We start from the raw sequence: 23,897 nt of genomic DNA, 5'->3' as shown, positions 1-23,897 counted from the left end.
AATAATAATAATAATAATAATAATAATTGTTCCGGTGATTCTGTGGAACGCAGAAGTGAAGGTGCGGGTATGAATGGGTGGATATGAAACAGCCAGAAGATTAATTTAAAATTTTAAAATTGGTAGTTTCATTTCCTTTCTTAACTTTCGCTTTTTTCTTTTCAAAGTTTATACTTTGCCAATAAAATGACAAAATCAGGTACAAGTTTAGTTCGTGAGCTCGAAAGACAATCTAGAATAATCAGATAACAATTGTACAGGTTGAGCTTGAAGCTCCCAATTACAAATCTTCCTTGAGCACTACTGCTCCATTCAATCAACAGCCAAAGAGACGGATCTCCCATTTACATCAGAAGGAAGAGCATCCTTGCTCTACAGATTTACACTTAGAAACCTATTTTCGAAAATTCAAACTATCCAGGCCTATCAAAGGCACAACCTATATTTAACTAAAGTGAACAGTATTCAGTGTCTTAAGTGCTCAACAGTCTGATATCTGTAACATGAAATAAATGAGATAGAGTTTAACAGGTGTAACAAATATCCATTCTACATGGCCTTCGGTAAAAACAAATGGTTAAAGTTACTGGCCAAAAACCAAAATGACCGGGCGAGTTGGCCGTGCGCGTAGAGGCGCGCGGCTGTGAGCTTGCATCCGGGAGATAGTAGGTTCGAATCCCACTATCGGCAGCCCTGAAGATGGTTTTCCGTGGTTTCCCATTTTCACACCAGGCAAATGCTGGGGCTGTACCTTAATTAAGGCCACGGCCGCTTCCTTCCAACTCCTAGGCCTTTCCCATCCCATCGTCGCCATAAGACCTATCTGTGTCGGTGCGACGTAAAGCCCCTAGCAAAAAAAAATAGCAAAAACCAAAATGGTAAGGAGGTGAACTCTTGCACTCCTAGAATTTACAGAACTGTTTAAAACCCTATTTGGGCTTATGGCCCGACGTTACAGAGGCTAAGCCCTACGAAGGTGACTAGATGGAGAAAAATATTTAAGTTACAAGATAGATTTTAAAGGTTACAAAATCATAGTCACCTCAAGATCAAGTTGAGAGAGAATACAAGAGGGTAACTCACTCTCTATTCCCTGATTTCAGTTAAGTTCTTTCGACTTGTTTGAAATTTACATTTTATAAAATAATGTTATATTAGTAAGATTTGAAACCTTCCTCTAGAGCTAGCTTTGAAAGACTATCACATGTTAAACAGGATCTTCCATTACCTTGATCTGGTGGACCTCCCAAAGATGGGTGATTTTCACAACAGGCAAATGCTGGGGCTGTACCTTAATTAAGGCCACGGCCTCTTCCTTCCAACTCCTAGGCCTTTCCTATCCAATCGTCGCCATAAGACCTGTCTGTGTCGGTGCGACGTAAAGCAACTAGCAAAAAAAAAAAAGATGGGTGAGGCGGCCCCCGCCTCCGTTACGAACACACTCTAGACTGGAGCGATCACTAAGACAATCTGGTCCGAAAATGTACCAGCTTTTATAACAGAGGGGAAGGTTCCCGGAAACTCTGGGCCAAGGCCCTGACACACCTCCAATTCTCATTGAATAAAAAATAAGCATCAAAATTTTATCATTGGTGCATAAATAAATGCACAACATTTTTCATTGGCCAACGCCTTAATTTGGCGGGAAGAGATAGAAGTGTTGATAACTTTTGAACATCAAGAACAAACACCAAACATTCCAGTTTAGGAAACCTTAACACACAAAATTACTCTTGAATTTTAATAGTTCATCTTCACCCCCAGAGAGCACAACCTAAGTTGATAGTAGAGACATCTGTCGAAAAATGTCCAAACATCTTGTACTAGTGGTTTCAAAGTTTATATTGCAGATGGAATTAACTTAGGCGCTAGTTTTAAACGTACGGAGCGGTTGTACCTCCGGTACAATAATAATAATAATAATAATAATAATAATAATAATAATAATAATAATATTGCTTTTACGTCCCACAAAGTACTTTTGACGTTTTTTAGGGATACCGAGAGGCCCGAATGTTGTCCCGCAGGAGTTCTTTACGTGCCAGAAAATCTACCGACACGAGGCTGACATATTTGAGCTTCTTCAAATACCAACTATGTAAGCCAGGACGTTACCTTCGTAATATACAAGACCTGGAAGAATCCGCCAGAATAGCGGGTCTCTTTCGGTTTGTAGTCTTACCGGTAGATGTCAGGGTTATGGGCTGCTGTCAGTGAATTAGAGTCGTAACTTAGTAGAAGATTCACATTAAATATGTGATATGTTTGCAGTTTGTTAATGGTTTTTCGTGGTATCTTTTGGCGTGCTATAGCTGTATGAATTATAGAACCCTTATAGATGCATCCTGTTATCGTTTTTCCTTCATTAGTTACACCTTTAATAATGTTGCACCTTATTCCGTCTATAAGTGGGTTTCGATCCGCTTGGTTATTTTGTAGTTTGAGGATGATGATGTTTGTTGTTTAAACGGGCTTAACATCTTGGTCATCGGCCCCTGTTTATATGTAATTTATTAAAATAATTCATATCGACTGAGAAGAGTGACCTTCAATAGGGAACATGCATGATCCGGGGTTTTAATTAAAAATATGCTAATCTGATTCAAAATTTCATGCAGAATTCAAAAATGTGATCAGAATGTACAAATAATAACTCCAAACATGATAAAAATCTACGAAAATGTCACGTCACGCAAGTACGCGATCTCATTGGTCTGACGTCATCGTACAGGTTGACTGAATTAGCAGACGAAATAACACATAGTGTGCTGTGAGAAGCAGGATACACTTCGCGTATTTCTACTTTATGTTAGTGTCTGGTATGGTTAAATTCGAGGTCTATACATTGGATATTAATCTGAGTGGTATATTTTAGACTTAAAATGAATCCTGCGCAGACAGTGAGGCAGAAAACTTATAAATGATGTAAAGTTCCGATGTGCAATAGTACATCGCATACCATACCAAACAATTTGTTTATAAATGTTCCATAGACGCTAAAACTAGGGAGAAATGGATTTTGGCGAGCCGGAGAAATGCTGGTGATATATCGGAAAGGTCTACAGTTTATTTTTTTGAAGATTTTAACGTAAGATGAATTTGTTTGAATTTTCAAATCACTTTTCCATGTCAGCTTGTTCTAGTGGTAAAACTTTAAATTTTAATGTATGATGCTTTATTTAAACGCTTCAATTACATCTTGGAATATGAAAGTAATAAACAGTGCATTAAATAATGCTGATTATTAAAGTATTCTCCAAACCTAACCCATGTTTTGGGTGATCCATGTCAAGATAATAAATCAAAGGGGTTATGAACCATTTTGACAGCTCTAATTCTACCAATATATCTTGGCATGGGACAGTTATGTATGTCTTTATTGAAGAGCTTAATTGGTAAAGAAATTTAGGCTATATCTAAATACTCTATAATGTAACAAAGAATAGGCGTGTACATCATGAAAGGAAACAACGTGAATTTAACAAATGTATAACTCTACACAAAACCAATGCTTGTCTGTTGCGGTCTTATTAGTTAACAATGCTCAATTATAATAATTATCATAATATTAATGAAATAAATAACATAATTGCACACAGGTGAAAATATTGATGTAGGTGTTTAAAATATTATCCTACTTAGCCTAAGTTTTAGGTTATACAAGCCAAGTCAATAAACCGAAGGGTAAAAATACCGCGCGAGTTGGCCGTGCGGTTAGGAGCGCGCAGCTGTGAGCTCGCATCCGGGAGATAGTGGGTTTTGAACCCCACTGCCGGCAGCCCTGAAGATGGTTTTCCGTGGTTTCCCATTTTCACACCAGGCAAATGCTGAGGCTGTACCTAAGGCCACGGCCGCTTTGATCCCATTCCTAGGCCTTTCCTGTCCCATCGTCGCCATAAGACCTATATGTGACGGTGTGACGTAAAGCAAACAGCAAAAAAAAAAAAAAAAAAAAAAAAAAAAAGTAAAAGTCACAGCACCCAAAGACATTCCTGTATTGAGCGACTAAAATGTCACCAGGACACTTTTCTTTCCTGATATGCTCAGCTTGTTAAAAGTCAAATGTAATTAATGTTATTGGCTTCACGCCCCGCTAACTACTTCTACGATTTTTGGGAGACGCCGATGTGCAGGAATTTAGTCCTGCAGGAGTTCTTTTACGTGCCAGTAAATCTACCGACACGAGGCTGACGTATTTGACCACCTTCAACTACCACCGGACTGAACCAGGATCGAACCTGCCAAGTTGGGGTCAGAAGGCCAGCACCTCAACCGTCTGAACCACTCAGCCCGACTTGTGAAAACTAGATGAAGTCATATTTATCTTTATCATGTTTAATTTTTTCCCTCCACAAAGATATTTAATTCTCTTTCAAAGGCCCCGGAAGTGGGTAGGCCAGTTGTCCCAACCATAATTTTTTTTTTTTTGGGGGGGGAATGATAGATTATAGCCCTATAGTACTATGATCTTTCTTTCTTTCTTTCTTTCTTTCTTTCTTTCTTTCTTTCTTTCCTTCTTTCTTTCCTTCTTTCTTTCTTTCTTTCTTTCTTAATCAGTTTATCCTTCAGGGTTGGTTTTCTCTCGGACTCTGCGAGGGATTTCACCTCTACCACTTCAAGGGCAGTGTCCTGGAACGTGAGACTTTGAGTATGGTGATGAAACTGATGAGGAGGGCCATTACCTCGCCCAGGCGGCCTCACCTGTTATGCTCAACAGGGGCCTTGTTGGAGGATGGGAGGATCGGAAGGGATAGACAAGGAAGAGGGAAGGAAACGGCCGTGGCCTTAGGTGCCTGGAGGAGAAGTAGGAAAATACGAAAAACCACTTCGAGGATGGCTGAGGTGGGATTCGAAACCGTTCTACTCAGTTGACCTCCCGAGGCTGAGTAGAACCCGTTCCAGCCCTCGTACTATTTGTTTTCAACTTTCATGGCAGAGCCGCGAATCGAAACCGGGCCTCCGGGAGTGGCACACATTAACCACTACACCACAGAAGCGGACTAGTACTATAATGCTACCTATATGTTTATGTTGGTGCTGAAATCCGATTTCTTACTTTACTAATGCTGAAAGCCCGAAAAATGTAATGTTATTCTTTAATAGAGGAATCAGTCTAGAAGGAAATGTTGAAAGTGATGTGATTTCTATCCAGGTTAGTTGTTATCCTAGTACTATGGGTTACAGTACATTGCACGTATATAAAAGACGCCACTTACAAACTTGCTTGTTATCCGCGAATTTCTGCGACCACAAAAGTCACATTTTTCAAGAATGATGACATCTACACATGGTAGATTGTCTGACTGTGCTGTTTTGAACGTTTCTTCTGTCATTTCGAAGTTATTCGCGATCATGAATAATAAACAATCGGCTTTTAGCAACGGCTGATGCACAACGGCTGGTAGAGCTCCATGCGGTACTGGATCGTGACGTCACAGCGCGCCGCTTACGTCAGAGGCCGTTTCACTCGCCTTGCGGAAAGGCACTATTAAATATTTTTTTAATGGTAGAAAACAAGGCAACATACCACAATGTAATACGTTTACGTACTATTTCATTGGTGTACTTTTCAAAAAAAAAATTTTGAAAATGATGCATGTTCCCAATTCAACAGCGAATAGGTTTGCTAGCCTTGCGGCTCTGCAGTCGGGAGGCGGAGTGTCTGGTTCCCATCGTCGGCGAATCTGAGAATGGTTTTCCGTGGTTTTCCATTCTCCTGCACCACGGAAAATTTTGGACATATATTTTTATAGGCCACGGGCACCAACCCATCACCGTATCCGCACCCTAAATCACGGCGTCAAATCTCATTGGCGTGAGGAAGTGCCGTACTCCATCACTGCACAAAATGGAAACGTTTAATGATATTAAAAATTTATTGGTTGTTTCTTCGTCTACTTCTGTACCAAAACACTAAGATTATCTTTAGTCTTTTTATGGCAACCACGAATAGTGTGGTGTTACTGTCAATAGTGTGTTAATATTATTGTAGGGCCAAGTCATGTATATACATTTCGTGAACAATATGGGAATGTGAATAAAGTATTAAAAATGGTGTACTGCTTTGTTTCAAATGTACCTCAAACTGCGCAAAGAAAGAAAAATGTGGCGTTTCATCTGTTTCGTACTGATCCAACCTTACTAGAGAAGTGGAAAATGCCGTTTTGAGGTAAGGCGAAAAGCTAGGTTTTTTATGGTTACCAACAAGACCGTCGAAAGTGTATAGTAAACATTTCCTTGAATCTGATTTTAGTGTTAGCCTTACAAAGAAGATGCTTTTTTCCAAATAAAATATCACCCATATTTAGTGGTTACCGCACTCATAAACAAGTATGTGCCAAACGCACACACGATCCTACCCCAGATTAGATTCATTTAAACTAGAAAGAATTTAATCAATAGCAGCTTCACCTACGGACAAAAACCTCAACCTCCTATGACAAAAGTAGCAATTCTGCTATCCAGCAAACACCAAAAGCATGCCGAAGAGCTAAATACAATAGAAGCAGAGCGAAATCTATCTTGCTGAGGAAGTCAATTGTTATATATAAGAAAGTAATTCATAAGCTTCGGCAGAACTGAAAGAATTAAAATCTGGCAACAAGGTGAAAGCAACAAAATCCAGAAGAAGGTAGATCAGCTAGACCCCGTACGGTAAGCGTCAAATTTACCGGGCGAGTTGGCCGTGCGGTTAGAGTCGCGCAGCTGTGAGCTTGCATCCGCGAGATAGTGGGTTCGAATCCCACTGTCGGCAGCCTTTAATATGGTTTTCCGTGGTTTCCCACTTTCACACCGGGCACATGCTGGGGCTGTACCTTAATTAAGCCCACGGCCGCTTCCTTCCCACTCCTAGGCCTTTCCTCTCCCATCGTCGCCATCGGTGCGACGTAAAGCAGGTAGCAAAAAAACCGTCAAATTCGGTGAAACTACTTTTAAGAAAACAACTGTTTTGCGGAATAGAACAGCACCTGATGGTCATATTTTAATTAGATGGTCGCTTAAAACTTTCACGCAGGAATTCGTTAAAAATTACCTTGGCTACACTAATGAAGAGAGTAGAACATCTTGAAAATTTAAACTATTCTTCAAAATTTTATAGACCGACAGGTAAAAAATAAGTATTATGTGATTTAAACCGATTAGTTTTTGTAAAATTTTCCCTTCCTTGTAGCATTCTTATGAGTTTATCAAGCAAATATCAATATAATTGTGTTCTTTCCCATTTAAGAGCATTGTGTAGGTCAGCCCATTAAGATGACATCTAGTGGCGTATTTTGAAACTCGCCGCGACCCCATCATCTGGCCAGCATTTCCAGGCCGTGTATATCACGTAGGCAACGGTCAGGATCGAACGTGCCAAGTTGGTGTCAGAAGGCAGCGCCTCAACTGTCTGAGCCACTCAGCGCGGTGACAGGAAATATCAGATGATAAGTGACAACAGAATGAACACTATCTCGGACAAAATCGTTACGTTCTAAAGATATTAAGCCTGTCGGAATATTGTCATTGTTGTTATTACAAACGAATTAATTTCTTCCGCGTAGAGTTCTTAGCAAAATTTAGCGGTGCCCTTGAGAGTAGCGGCGCACGCTTGAGAACTACTGTTTTATAAGAATGCTCATCAATTAATCCCAGATGCGCTAATGGCTGGTTGGTGTACATGTCGATGCTAACGGAGGGAATTTTGAACATTTCATCTGATAAGCTGGTACGTCCTGTTTCTGTATTTTTCTTATGATTAATGCATTATGTCGAGTTAAATATTTTTGTTTACAGTTTTCTTTTCGTCGCACCGACACGGATGGGACGATTGGATAGGAAAAGGCCTTAATTAAGGTAGGCCTACAACCGGGCGAGTTGGTCGTGCGGTTAGGGACGAGCAGCTGTGAGCATGCATCCGAGAGATGGTGGGTTCGAACCCCACTGTCGGCAGCCCTGAAGATGGTTTTCCGTGGTTTTACCATTTTCACACCAGGGTAATGCTAGGGCTGTACCTTAATTAAGGCTACGGCCACTTCCTTCCCACTCCTAGCACTTTCCTATCCCGTTGTCGCCATAAGACCTATCTGTGTCGGTGCGACGTAAAGCAAATGGCAAAAACAAAAACAAAATAAGGCCTGGTGTGAAAGTGGGAATCCACGAAAAACCATCTTTAGGGCTGCCGACAGTGGGATTCGAACGCACTATCTCCCGAGTGCAAATTAATGGCTACGTGAGTCAAACCGCGCGACCACTTGTTCACTACTACGTAGGGTTTTAGCAAATTCGTTCTAACGTGGAAATAAAGAGATTCCGAACCCATGTCCATATAACATATTTCCTTTTTCCTGCGTGTGAGAAATGCGTCCTGAAAGTTTGGCCTACACTATTCTTACACCTGTATATTTACATTCTTGAATCATTGTTGTGGGAAATTACGGAAAAAGCTTTTGTGTATTATATACATACACGCACACATACGACATCGTAGTTGTTAATCATAGCAAAGCGTCCCCCCCGTGCCATACTCCGTGCATGTAATTTTTGTTTTATCTTTCGCGCTAATTACCGTTTGATAATGTGAATCAAATTGTAAGCGTCAGCTCAATGCAAATGAGCGTGATAGCTGACAGTGAGTGACATCGTCACTAGCTTCTCACCAAGGTGACCGCGCTTCGAATTCTACCAATGCATGTGGGATATTGAAATTAAAAGTCACGCCACTGCGGTTCGGATTCCACGTAAAACTGTGGAAGTCCTGTGACTGTGACCGTGATATCAACCCATCAACTCTTCACTTTCATCAACAAATAATAGGATGGTTAGTTAGTTAGTTAGTTAGTTAGTTGCGTGGCAAGATTAAGGCCTTCAAGCATTCTCTTTCATCCAACCAGACACTGAAGTATACGTATATTCCATTTTATTACTTGACAATAATTAGATTAGCCTGTTGCCATTTTTTTATGGATGCAGTATTTTTGTATCTGTCTCTTGGCACAGGCCAGAGCAAAGTGTAGCTTCCACCGAAGTCCCAGTCTCATCCATGGATGTGATAATATGGAAGCTGCTGGGGTATGGGTGGTGCTGAGTAAAGACATTTGGAGCACAACTAGTGTTTGAGTATTATGAAAGGTGTTGCTCATAGGATCAGTCGTGCTATAGTAGCACCTTCTGGTCCAGTGAGGAAAGCAATGGCATACTACCTCACTCCTCATTTTGCCTAGTATGCCTCATTTGGGCTCTGCCATTAGTTTCCCTATAACTACATAGCCTTTGGTGGTGGTAGTTGAGGATCCAACCAGCCCCTAGGCTGATGGCCTTACGGACAGACAAATGAAATTAATTGAATACAAAAATGATGAGTGATGAAATTAAATTAAGTTGAAATAAATTAAAAATAATTAAAGGACAAATTAAACTAATATACTAACATGTAAAAAAGGGGTAATGTATAAAATTTATTAACATTTGAAAAATAAAACGATTAAGACTTTTTAACTAATCTTCTACCATGATAATAGAATGGTTGTAACACCATCAAGTTTATATATGTTCCTTATTGGTGCATACATTGTATCGAAAATGCTTCTTTGAAAGTGCGAATAGCGCTTAACCCTCTGTTACTTTCGGGAAGGAGCTTCAACTCACGGCAGTTAATTACTGTTAATGAATTATCTCAAATTGCATTATGGGTAGGTAAATTAAGGATGCAATTATTAGTGGATCTAGTGTTTAAGACTGTGATAGGATCAGTGGCGTGCACTGAACTCCATCTACCCCAGCACTGCTGGGGTAAAGAACTTTGTATTAACATTTTCTAATTATTCTTTAGAAAGCTTTTTACACTGACTGACAGAGCAAATGCAACACCAAGAAGGAGTGGTTCGAAAGGGATGAAAGTTGGGGAAAAAACAGAGACGGCACGGACGAATAATTGATGTTTATTTCAAACCGATATGCAGGTTACACAATGCGCACGGCATCGACTCAGTAGGATGTAGGACCACCGCGAGCGGCGATGCACGCAGAAACACGTCGAGGTACAGAGTCAATAAGAGTGCGGATGGTGTCCTGAGGGATGGTTCTCCATTCTCTGTCAACCATTTGCCACAGTTGGTCGTCCGTACGAGGCTGGGGCAGAGTTTGCAAACGGCGTCCAATGAGATCCCACACGTGTTCGATTGGTGAGAGATCCGGAGAGTACGCTGGCCACGGAAGCATCTGTACACCTCATAGAGCCTGTTGGGAGATGCGAGCAGTGTGTGAGCGGGCATTATCCTGCTGAAACAGAGCATTGGGCAGCCCCTGAAGGTACGGGAGTGCCACCGGCCGCAGCACATGCTGCACGTAGCGGTGGGCATTTAACGTGCCTTGAATACGCACTAGAGGTGACGTGGAATCATACGCAATAGCGCCCCAAACCATGATGCCGCGTTGTCTAGCGGTAGGGCGCTCCACAGTTACTGCCGGATTTGACCTTTCTCCACGCCGACGCCACACTCGTCTGCGGTGACTATCACTGACAGAACAGAAGCGTGACTCATCGGAGAACACGACGTTCCGCCATTCCCTCATCCAAGTCGCTCTAGCCCGGCACCATGCCAGGCGTGCACGTCTATGCTGTGGAGTCGATGGTAGTCTTCTGAGCGAACGCCGGGAGTGCAGGCCTCCTTCAACCAATCGACGGGAAATTGTTCTGGTCGATATTGGAACAGCCAGGGTGTCTTGCACATGCTGAAGAATGGCGGTTGACGTGGCGTGCGGGGGTGCCACCGCTTGGCGGCGGATGCGCCGATCCTCGCGTGCTGACGTCACTCGGGTTGCGCCTGGACCCCTCGCACGTGCCACATGTCCCTGCGCCAACCATCTTCGCCACAGGCGCTGCACCGTGGACACATCCCTATGGGTATCGGCTGCGATTTGACGAAGCGACCAACCTGCCCTTCTCAGCCCGATCACCATACCCCTCGTAAAGTCGTCTGTCTGCTGGAAATGCCTTCGTTGACGGCGGCCTGGCATTCTTAGCTATACACGTGTCCTGTGGCACACGACAACACGTTCTACAATGACTGTCGGCTGAGAAATCACGGTACGAAGTGGGCCATTCGCCAACGCCGTGTCCCATTTATCGTTCGCTACGTGCGCAGCACAGCGGCGCATTTCACATCATGAGCATACCTCAGGACGTCAGTCTACCCTGCAATTGGCATAAAGTTCTGACCACTCCTTCTTGGTGTTGCATTTGCTCTGTCGGTCAGTGTATAATGTTTAAAAAATTGCGAACATCTATTCTAAGCCAAGCCAAGTACAGCTGTCTCGAGAATCCGCTCGCACTACCGCAGTTCAGCTTCTCCAGCGAGCTTCTTTGCCGGTGCGATAGACAGCTACCCCCAGCGAAATTTAAGGTCGCTTGAGTGACGCAAGGAACTTAGAATACTCTACAGGTAGGCCATTCCGGGCATGTGTGCTGCCATTGGTCAGCGGCTTGTGACGTCATCGGGAAGAACACAGCTGCGGTCTGTAATATTCTCTTGCATTAAATGCTGAATGCAAAGTAATATTTATCGTTTCTTTTGCGCTTTCAAATTGGAATGTTTTTCTTTCTTGACTTGGAACATATATTTAAATCGTGAATATGTTTAATGAATGAGAGAAAAATAGAAAATATTTATCGTAGGGCGAATTATAGTGCATTATGTATGTGCCAGCCTCGTAAGCCTTAGTTAGGCACGTTTTTTGTTAATCATATTACAATGAACAGGTAGTTCTTTTGTCTTAACATATTTCTTCTTTATCGGACAAGTCGGATGTGGATTTCGCAAGGCTATCCTTCCACTATCTCCAGGCTACTACGACTTAGCAGGCTACGGCGCTCAGTAGGCTGTTTTTGCCACGGAAGGTTTTAAATATCCTTCAAAAGTTGAAGTTAGCGACTGTCACCGGCTAAAGCTTATTTTTTTATGTTAAGGCAGGAAAGGTAATCTATGGCTGTTAAGCAGATACAATCCAGAGTGGGTTCTTCTTTACTGCATTCTTCTTCATTGCTTCGCATTTGGCCTTTTTGTGCAAATGTCTCATACGAATGAAAGTCCTTGTCCTTCCATATAAGACACCACGAACCTACTACGATGGCGTAGCAGGGGGAGAGGTGATACTCCCACGTGGCGCGTCCCAGGTGGCGGATAGGGGGGTCCTAACCGGCTTGCCGGCGGACTTGAGGGAAATAAAATACCTCTCGCGGACCAAACACACTACCCCCCTGCGGGTGGGGGACACACATGCAGAATACACCCGCGGTATCCCCTGCCTGTCGTAAGAGGCGACAAAAAGGGGCGACCTTGGCGTGGACATGGATTGCGGTTGGTATAATGTGATGGACCTCCTGTGGATGGGAGAGGCTGAATACATCCATAGGTAATCCCTGCCTGTCGTAGAAGGCGACTTAAAGGGTCATGTGGCCATGGTCCCCTCTTTATTTTTTTATTATTTTTCCGAGGGTCAGATGTAGACCATTCAAAATTTGATGTGCGTGCTGCCCGGCGATGGAGCTCCTATGTGTGCGACTACGCTCGAAAGCCCGTGCCAGCAACCACCCAGGACGCGGCGGGTGGGAGTATCATGTACCCGGGCAGTGGTATCCGCCTGACAACGCAGGTCCCCGCACAGCCGAATGCCAGAAGGACATATTATTATTAATTATTTTTATTTATTTTTCCTATTGTTAGTGCTCTGTACACGCTATGGGGTACATGCTATTGCGGGTGACTGGAGGAAGGGAGTCCTAGTGCTCATTGCCTCAGTCATCCCGTATTAGGCATCGTTCAACATCGGACCCCGGGCAATACCTGCTACGACCAGGTGGGTATTGCCTTGGCTGCTTGGTTCGGCTACAGAGACCCCTGATCGGAGTGGGTGGCATTCGGGGAGGATGCTATCGGGCATGGCTTCCAAACGAAGTCGGCTCTCCCAAGGTGGTCGCCCACCTAAGTCTTTAACTTTTGCTTCCCTGAGAGGTTCAACTCCCTGGGAACATGCGCAGCGTGAAGGAATGGGATCCAGCTTCCCTAGGTTTCTGGTCGCTACCAGAACCGATGGGCACGATTTTAAGCTGGTGAAGTCGATCCTGTTTAGTAGACACATCGAAGGCGTCTATGGCGAACTGGAGGAACTAAAGAAAATGCGCAACGGTAGTTTGCTTCTAAAAACTCGTACAGCACTGCAAGCTGATCAGTTGCTTAAGTGCGAGCACTTTGGCGACATCCCCGTCAAAGTGGAGGAGCATAAGTCCTTGAACCTGGTTCGCGGAGTCATCTTTCACCGCGACCTTATTTTGAACACTGACGACGAGTTGATGGAAGACATGAAGAACCGCGGCGTGACACACGTCCGGCGCATTACGCGCAAAGTCAACGGTGAAGACGTTGCCACTGGTGCCTTCATTGTCTCTTTCAAGTTGTCAGTGTTACCAGAGAAAGTCAAGGTAACAACTTATCGTTGCGATGTGAGGCCGTACATCCCGCCTCCTATGCGATGCTATCAATGCCAGCGATTCGGACATATGGTCTCTCGCTGTTCGAATCAGGCTGTATGTGGTACATGTGGACGAGTAGCTCACGGCGCGGAGGAGTGCACAACTCCATACAAGTGCACTAACTGCTCCGGTTTTCATTCTCCTCGGGATCGGAACTGTCCGACATACCTGAGTGAGAAGAAGATCCAGGAGATCAAGACCCTGGATGGTCTTTCCTACCAGGAAGCGCGCCGTAAGTTTAATTCTACGAATACACCTGCCCGTACACTCGACTATAGCTTGATAGCTCAGAGTCTTCCAGGTTCGTCATTTACGACCAAGACACCTGTCCAGACCGCTGCGCCCAAGGCGACTGTTGCTGCTCCCAGCAACGTCGCAAATAGTCAAAGCTCGAAGGGGGGGACCACCCCACCTTCGACCAACCAGAAGTCTGTGCCGGCTGGGAACTGCCAGCCGGCACAGCAAGGGGGGAAGACTAAGTCTCCCCCCCCTAGGAGGTCGACGAAAGTCGTGCCCCAGCCGGCGGAGGCGGCTTCGTTGACCAGGGCTGGGAAACCATCTCCCAGCCCGTCTAAACTTGGAAAGAAAAAGGGGAAGAAGAGCGCCCGTCCTGAGCGCTCTCGGACTTCCCCTGCGAAGGAGAAGTCATGCCCTCCACCTGGGGGATATGAATCTGCGCCGGGAGGCACTCCTGCTCCCAAACCTGCGCGCTCTCCTCGTAGGGGACCCCCTCGCGCCCGAAAAGCGTCGAAGTTCTGGGCGGCACCCCTGCCATCTTTTGATGACGGGATGGATGTCGCGCTGTCCTCTACATCTACGGATGTAGAACTAGATAGTGTTTAGGCTTACGAGCATTTTGTCGCTCATAACCTAACACTCCTTTTATAGTCCACACTATGGCACTGTTACAGTGGAATTGTAACGGTTATGACAGGCATCTTGCTGAGTTACGTCAGCTTATTAGTGAGTACGCAGCGAGTATAGTCTGTATTCAGGAGACCAATTTCCGACCTGGTCATCACACGGTCTTGAGGAATTTCAAACTATACTCGACAGAACGATACTATGCTCACCGGGCTTCCGGAGGCGTTGGCATTTTTGTACGTTCTGATAGCTACAGCGAAGAGGTTCCATTAAGAACCCCTCTTGAGGCTGTAGCTGTTCGCGTCTCGCTGCCTGTCATAGCAACAGTGTGTAATGTTTATCTTCCACCAGGCCAGCATCTGAACATCAACGATGTCGCTGATCTTATGGATCAGCTTCCACCACCCTTCCTCTTATTGGGCGATTTTAACGCCCATCACCCCATATGGGGCTCTGAGACGCCCTGCCCCCGAGGAAGAGAGCTGGAAACACTTCTATCAGATCTGGATTTATGTGTTTTGAACACAGGGGAACCAACTCACTTTAGTGTACGTTACGGCACATATTCTCGCATAGACGTTAGTCTATGCAGCCGAACGTTGGTTCCACTGTTTCGGTGGAATGCACACGATGATCTCTGTGACAGTGACCATTTTCCCATCGTTCTTACTTTGTTGAATCATAAACCCGTCGAGGCTCCCCCTCGATGGATTCTTAAACATGCTGATTGGCCAAAGTACACATCACTAGCTGTCTTTAACGATGATGTCAGGCGGACCGTCGGCGAGGAAATAACTTACATCACCCAAGTTATTCTTGCTGCTGCTGAGGAGTCCATTCCGTTTTTCTCGGGGACCCCTCGCCGAAAACTCGTTCCTTGGTGGAACGATGAAATAGCAGCAGCCATCAAAGAACGCCGTCGCGCTCATAAGCGTTACCGTAGACAGCCTACTGTGGCCAACTTGGTAGCATTTAAGAAACTCCGCGCTAAGGCGCGAGTTCTTATTCGACAAAGTAAGAAGGCTTCATGGGAGAGATATGTGTCGTCCATGACGTCACATACTCCATCATCTCAAGTGTGGACGAAACTTCGACGATTTTCGGGTATTCAAGGATCATCTGCTGTACCGGGAATTTCCATTGCAGGCAGTGTCGCCACTGATCCCCTCGCGATTGCTAACCATCTTGCTAGTCATTTCGCGGATGTCTCCGGCTCCGGGAATTACAATCCTGATTTCCTCGCTGTGAAGCGAGAGGCAGAACGTCATAACCTTAGTTTTGCCTCTCAAGCTTCAGAGGACTACAACGTGCCCTTTACGGAGTGGGAACTCCGCAGCGCCCTAGCGCTTTGCAAGGACACGTCTCCTGGACCGGACAACATCCACAACCAGATGTTGAAGCACCTTAGTGATGATAGTCTACTCTATCTCCTTCGTGTGTTCAACCGTATCTGGATGGAGGGTGATTTTCCGTCTCAGTGGCGAGAGGGCATAGTCATTCCTGTCCTCAAGCCTGACAAAGATCCTAAGTATGCAGGAAGTTACAGGCCGATTTGTCTTACCAACTGCCTGTGTAAGCTATTTGAGAGGATGGTAAATCGCAGACTCGTGTGGTGTCTGGAGAAACAAGGACTCTTGTCCGAGTACCAATGTGGATTTCGAGCCGCTCGATCCACCACAGACCACTTGGTACGCCTGGAGAGCTCTATCCAGGATGCGTTTCTCCGCAAACAGCACTTGGTAGCTGTCTTCTTTGACTTGGAGAAGGCCTACGACACCACCTGGCGATATGGCATCCTTTCAGTCCTGCATCAATGGAGATTCCGAGGTAACTTGCCGGTATTTATTGCGAATTTTTTGTCCCTCCGTCTATTCCGTGTCCGAGTAGGGAGGACATATTCGCAATACCACGTTCAAGAAAATGGAGTCCCACAGGGATCGGTTCTTAGTGTCACTCTGTTCGCGATTGCCATAAACGGTATTGTCGCTGCTGCTGGTCCAGCCGTAATACCGTCCCTATATGTGGATGATTTTGCTCTGCACTATAGCTCGTGCAGTATGGCAGTCGCAGAGCGACAGTTACAGCAAGCTATTAGGAGGGTGGAGAAGTGGACCTTAGAACATGGCTTTCGGTTTTCTGCCGTAAAGACCTCCGTTGTCCACTTTTGTCGTCAACGTACAATTCACCCTCATCCTGAGCTTTATCTAGGTAATGTCGTTCTTCCAGTTGTTGACACCTACCGATTTCTTGGGCTCCTTTTTGACAGTAAATTATCGTGGGAGCCACACGTGCGGGAGCTAAAAGTGCAATGCACCAAGAGGCTTAACCTCTTGAAGTTTCTTAGCAGCACTAATTGGGGAGCTGACCGCGTGGTGCTCCTGCGATTCTATCGGGCACACATTTTATCTCGGTTAGACTACGGCAGTGCAGCATATGGCTCCGCAAGACCAAGCGTTCTTGCGAAGCTGAACAGTATCCACCACAGCGGGGTTAGGTTGGCGACGGGAGCTTTTCGTACTAGCCCCATCGCTAGCCTGCTCGCTGAGTCTGGTGTGCCGCCTTTACACCTGAGGCGCCAGCAAATGCTTTTTTCGTATGCTGCAAATTTGCGACAGATGCCACTTCATCCGAGCTATCCCTGCGTATTCAGCAATGGCAACCGTTTGTTGTACGTTGTTCATCCTCGTGCGACGCGGCCGGTTGGGATACGCTTGGATAGCAGTTATGAATTGTTTGACGTACCTTCGATTCCTTGCCTTGTCAGACAACCAAGTGGGGTACCTCCGTGGGTTGTACGACGACCTGAAATCATCCTGGATTTGCACACTGGCCCGAAAGGAGACACGGACCCTTCGATTTATCGGAGGATCTATCTGTCCGTTCTTGGCCGCTATCCAGGTTCAGTCGTCGTTTACACGGATGGTTCAAGGACAGATACGAAGGTGGGCTGTGCGTTCGTTGTCGACAATGATCGGTTTCTTTTTGCTCTTCCGGACACCTGTAGTGTGTACACGGCAGAGCTCTATGCTATCTGTGAGGCTCTGCGGTACGCACTCGACAATGAGCGCCGACACTTTCTCGTATGTACTGACTCCTTGAGTTCGCTTCAGGCTATTGATACCTGTTTCCCTCGACACCCTCTGGTGCAGCGGATCCAGGACCTGCTGGCCGGGTGTTCGGATGCCGGCACCAGAATTACGTTCGTGTGGCTCCCCAGCCACATGGGCATAGAGGGAAACGAGTTAGCAGATCAGGCTGCCAAGGAGGCAGTTACACTGCCCCCGTTGCCTTTCAAGGTTCCAGCAAGTGATATTCGCTCTCAGCTGAGACATCTGGTTATGTCTCATTGGGAGATGGAGTGGCAGGCCATCCCACTTTCCAATAAGCTGAGAGCGATAAAAGGAACAACGAAGGTATGGAGGACTTCCCTTCGGGCTTCGCGGAGGGAAGCCGTGGTATTATGTCGCCTTCGGATCGGCCACGGTATCTTGACGCACTCCCATCTACTGAAAGGAGAACCCCCTCCGGTGTGTACCTGCGGCGACCATCTTACCGTGGTACACATCCTTACGGAGTGCGTGGACCTGGTCGATCTGCGCCGTAGTCTTAACCTTCCGAGTACTATCTCCCTTATCTTGCGCGATGACGAGCAGTCAGCAGACCTCGTCATCCGCTTTATGAGGGATAGCGGTCTGTTTTATCGTGTGTAATGATGTCCTTTGTGCTTGTATCTTTGTGTCAATTACGCTCTTATCCTATTGACTTCATTTTAGTTTGTGTTGCGTATTTTAATGTGTTCTTTTAACGTCTAATGTAAAGTATGTATATATATCTGTACTAGCAGGCAATGCCTTATTCCATTATCTCCTGTAATTTTTCTTCTTTTGTTCCAAAATAAGGCATTGCGAATTAGATCCACTGATTGTTTTAATTCCATACTCATTTTTCATCGCATTTTTTTAAAACTCTAATCAGTGGCTACGTTTTAAATTTTAACTATCATATGTCATTTCGTCCATCTCGTTCCATTAGGGGCCGATGACCTTCGATGTTAGGCCCCTTTAAACAACAAGCATCATCATCATCAACCATATAAGACAATGATTTTCCTATCGACTTCGGGAAATTTCGAGTGTATAGTTGATGCTAATGTTTCCATTACTTTGCAGCACCTTGAAATACAGTGCCCGTGGACGGAAGCAAAAATAACTTCAAACTCCATTGTCGTAGCCAACCACTCAGGGGAAGAAGAAGTGAGGCCACGTTTAGCAATGATAGAGATCCGATCTTGTTCAGAGGATAGTATCGGATCAAGACGATATATATCCGTTTTTGTTCCCAACGAACTGTCAATGATTTACACTTGTAGGTGACGTAACCTGCCAAGTATTTTAAAGCATCGTCTCTAACATCTTCATTGGGAATCGTTAAACTGCTTAGGTCAGTATCAAGTAGCAAGTTTTCTTCACTTCTGTCAAAACTCAAAACATCGGACGGGTTGTCAGTCACTTCGATGCAAAGTTCGCTGGAAAGGAAATTCTGGAATTCTTCTTCAGTTCCTTCGTCAGGTGTCAGAGGGTCAGAAAATGTAGAAAGTTGACTTCTGTCCTGAGCATCAGAGGCTCCACGAGATAGAGGCATGTCGTTCGCGTTCCCATTTAGTATTAAGAGTCGCATTCTGTTTTTCACTTCGAAAGGAGTGGGATTGTTATAAAATATACCGAGACCCCGAAGTCTAGAAAAATAATTTTCCAGATAGTCTGATTAAGTCTGGAGCTCAAAATGTACTTTGCCCTAATGCCTTTCACATCTCCAAAGAGTCCAATAAGGGAATTATGGATATTAAAAACCCTTTCTGGAACGGAATGAGACTGCTTCCTTTCCCCAGCCGCATACTCGAGCAAATGTCAAAAAAATATTTTTAAAGTGTTTTCTTGACTTCGATGTTTGAGGCCATAACCACTTCCAAGAGGAGCTTTTCCGTCGTTAGGGACCCTTGAATTCAAAACAACGAATACATCATTTATTAATGATGTTTGTGTAGAATATATTTAATTTCTGGTCTTTCATTAATATATCTGGATCAGGAGCGCGTTTTGTGTTGGTTGCCTGATCTAGTTTCAGTTCCTTCAGAGGTAAGGAGTCTAATACTGTTACGGCCCTTTTCCTAACTGATCTCATGTCACCGCAGTGTTCTCCCTCCGTTATAACCTAAACAGAAAAGAAAGGTATTGTGGTTTCTGAGTATGGTACTTTTTTCTACAATTGGCTTTACGTCGCACCGACACAGATAGGTCTTATGGCGACGATGGAATAGGAAAGGGCTAGGAGTGGGAAGGAAAACCATCTTCACGGCTGCCGACAGTGGGATTCGAACCCACTATCTCCCGGATGCAAGCTCACAGCTGCGCGGCCCTCAGCCGCACGGCCAACTCGCCTGGTATATGTTACTATTAATAACAAGCATTTCAAATCTGAATATAATTTTTAATTTAAAAACATCAAAATAAAAGTCGAAATTAAGGAAAGTGAATATGACTTACTGCACTAGCCTCAGTTTTATTCTTCTTCTTTTTAATCCCTTACCCTCCAGGTTTGGTTTTTCCCTCGGACTCAGCGAGGGATCCCACCTCTATCGCCTCAAGGGCAGTGTCCTGGAGCTTCAGGCTCTGGGTCGGGGATACAACTGGGGAGAATGACTAGTACCTCGCCCAGGCGGCCTCACCTGCTATGCTGGACAGGGGCCTTGTGGAGGGATGAGAAGATTGGAAGGGACAGGCAAGGAAGAGGGAAGGAAGCGGCCGTGGCCTTATGTTAAGTACCATCCCGACATTTGCCTGGTGGAGAAGTTGGAAACCATGGAAAACCACTTCGAGGATGGCTGAGGTGAGGATGGTACACACCTCTACTCAGTTAACCTCCCGAGGCTGAATGGATCCCATCCTATTCCTCGTACCACTTTTCAAATTTCGTGGTAGAGCCGGGAATCGAACCCGGACCTCCGGCTAGTAGTTATTCACGCTAACCACTACAGCACAGAGGCGGACCTCAGTTTTATTTCCATGCCAATTCGGTATTTTGTGGGATGGAACAGCGTCCCATTTCAATATCTTCCGTATTGGGAGACCCAGTAATTCATTTTTCAAGTCTCGTTCAAAATCATCCGAAAGAAAATGTTCACCGAGCTCGATAGCTGCAGTCGCTTAAATGCGGTCAGTATCCAGTATTCGGGAGATTGTAGGTTCGAACCCCACTGTCGGCAGCCCTGAAAATGGTTTTCCGTGGTTTCCCATTTTCACACCAGGCAAATGCCGGGGCTGTACCTTAATTAAGGCCACGGCCGCTTCCTTCCCACTCCTAGCCCTTTCCTGTCCCATCGTCGCCATAAGGCTTATGTGTGTCGGTGTGACGTAAAGCAACTAGAAAAAAAATGTTCTGAACATATTCTTGCATTATCGATATTTATCTTGTCCATTCGCTTGCACCGAGCTACCCATGTATTTTGGAGTGCCTCATTCTTTGGCAATCGATGGTAAACTATGACCTCAGTTTTGTAACCAATATTATTACACAGAGCAACGGCACAGTTAGTTCTATTTTTACTCATCTTACTTAAATACGTAGAACACTAAAGCAACCAATCGCCTGTTAAATGAGAAACGAAGTGTTTGCACCGGCAAGTTAGATTTTATAACATATACTTCACTATTTATCACTCACAAACTCAACACAACCAAGACTTCAAAGCGAGTGGCGAGTTCAAAGCTCACTGTATCTTCCCAGTGACGTCACGTTAGTCTTGACTCGTTTGCCACCAAATGCGCGGGAAGCCGGAATACACCCCCCTGTGAGTGACGCACGCACTTGATGCTTCCTCGAGACGAAGCTGTAGCCCCTCCCCCGACAACAATTTATGGCGACAGGCCAGCTAGCTTAGGAAAGGAGTGTTAGCTTTAATACTTGACACTCAAAGTCTTCAGCGCCGCACACTATAGACTGCAAGAAAAATAATATCTTAACAGTATAGCCACGTTCACATCGTCTTGCTAGTAAAAATAGAGCCAGTATATGAAATCAATTGTAATATAGAAGAATATATTTTAGTCTTGGGTTTTGGCATGCGTACAGTTTTTTCGAGCAATTCAAATAATAATATAATGTTATTTGCTTTACGTCCCAGTAACTACTCTTTTACGGTTTTCGGAGACGCCGAGGTGCCGGAATGTAGTCCCGCAGGAGTTCTTTTACGTGCCAGTAAATCTACCGACACGAGGCTGACGTATTTGAGCACCTTCAAATACCACCGGACTGAGCCAGGATCGAACCTGCCAAGTTGGGGTCAGAAGGCCAGCGCCTTAACCGTCTGAGCCACTCAGCCCGGCATCGAGCAATTCATCGATGGCACGAGTAGAGTATGTGTTCCGATAGCCGCAGAAAAATATTTAGGTTGCCCAGCATAAACACAGAGTTAAGCGCGAATGGTTGTCTGTGATGGTGGTATATAGTGAATTTTTGTAGTGTTCCTCTGGGATTATAGGTGAAGGTTTTGCGAGTTCTGTGGCATTCTTCATGAATATAACGTATGTTATACGTCGTGACAAATATTTCCTCTCGTTTTTCGTTGACGCACGTACACTCAGTATGCGAGTGAAACTAGAAAACTTCAACGACGGTAAAATACCTGTTAAATTTTAGTGATTAGGTTAGACTGGGCTTTTTAAGTAAAAAACAAATAATTCCAGTGTACTTTTGTGAAAACCATGGCTGTACTATCAGGAAGCGTCACCGGATGAAACTTTAAGTCCAATGTTTAAAATCTGCTCTAGAGTAAGTTGTGTTGGAGTCGTCACTGCCGTGAATATCAATTTGGAAGTATGTGCGAGCGTGTGGTTGAAAATATTCTTGAAATATCTTTTTCAGGTAGGTCTTTCCGCGAAAAATGCAGCCTCAAAAAATGGTAATGTTGACTTGAGAGAGTGTAGTGGGGCTACGATTGTTTATATTTAAAAGAAACACTTTTGCAGCTGGGGTAACGTTCAACGCACGACACTGGATAGGATGAGAGTTATTTGAAATGTGAAGAAAGGTAAAATGGCTGTAAAGAATTAAGGTACCGAGCTCGATAGCTGCAGTCGCTTAAGTGCGGCCAGTATCCAGTATTCGGGAGATAGTAGGTTCGAACCTCACTGTTGGTAGCCCTGAAAATGGTTTTCCGTGGTTTCCCATTTGCACACCAGGCAAATGCTGGGGCTGTACCTTAATTAAGGCCACGGCCGCTTCCTTCCCACTCCTACCCTTCCCTGTCCCATCGTCGCTATAAGAACTATCTGTGTCGGTGCGACGTAAAGCAACTAGCAAAAGAAAAAAAAGAGAATTAAGGATTTTATGGAGATAGCATAGGGTACATAGTAAGTCCGTTGTGCAGTTAACCACCGGACAAACTTTGTCTAAATTAGCCTTTTAGCACATGTAAACATGTAATGCTTCACGCAGTTCCCTCCAGAGATATGTAAAAGAATGTTATTCTTAAATATACGGATACAAATCCTGGGAGTGGACGCACAATGATCTAACTATCTAGATCCCGAATCTAGTGTCAAGGGTTCGAATCTCAGTGACATCGGATGGGTTTTCAATAGGACCAACACGTCCATCCCCCTGTGGGTTGGGGTGGTTGAATAACATCGACGGTATCCCCAGAAGTCGCAAGAGGTGACTGAAAGGGGCCCCAGGGGCTCTCAATTTGTGAGCGTAATTTGGTAACCACGGTTCCCCTGGCTGAGTCGGGCATTGCTTCTTCTTACTCGTGTCAGGGCCGAGCGACTTGGCCGTGCGGTTAAGGGCGTGCAGCTGTGAGCTTGCATTCGGGAAATGGTGGATTCGAATCCCACTGTCGGTAGCCCTGAAGATGGTTTTCCGTGGTTCCCATTTTCACATTAGGCAAATACTGGGGGTTTACCTTAATTAAGGCCACGGCCGCTTCCTTCCCATTCCTACCCTTCCCTATCCCATCATCGCCATAAGACCTACCTCTGTCGGCGCGACGTAAAGCCAATTGTAAAAAGAGTCAAAACATTTTTTTTCAGGCTCCTCACTTTCATCTTTCCTATCGGACCTCACTTCTCAACTCTTGTTCATTTCCGACGGTATTAGGTTTGTGAGGACAAGGGAGTCTTTTCACACCCTTCGTCTTCCTTTGCCCGATTACCCCTGCTGGCGGGGACGCAGACGAGGAATACACCCACGGTACCCCCTGCCTGTCGTAAGAGGTGACTAAAAGGGACGACCAAGGGATGATTGAATTAGAACCATGAAAAAACTTGAGGTTAGTACCATCGTGCGGGGAACACAATGTGCTGCCTTTACTTGCGAGTAGTAACAACATGTTAGGTACTCAATAGATTTGTGATTAGTAGCAGCAGAGAGTGGTTCGCTGTGGGTTTACAGTACCTGTGATTAGTACCACCATTTGAGCGACACCGAGGGTCTGCGTTGCCTGGGATTAGTATCTACTATGTGAGGA

Source organism: Anabrus simplex, chromosome 4 (assembly GCF_040414725.1).
Source record: "Anabrus simplex isolate iqAnaSimp1 chromosome 4, ASM4041472v1, whole genome shotgun sequence".
NCBI classification, from domain to species: domain Eukaryota; kingdom Metazoa; phylum Arthropoda; class Insecta; order Orthoptera; family Tettigoniidae; genus Anabrus; species Anabrus simplex.
Note: the sequence above shows the minus strand (reverse complement) of the source record.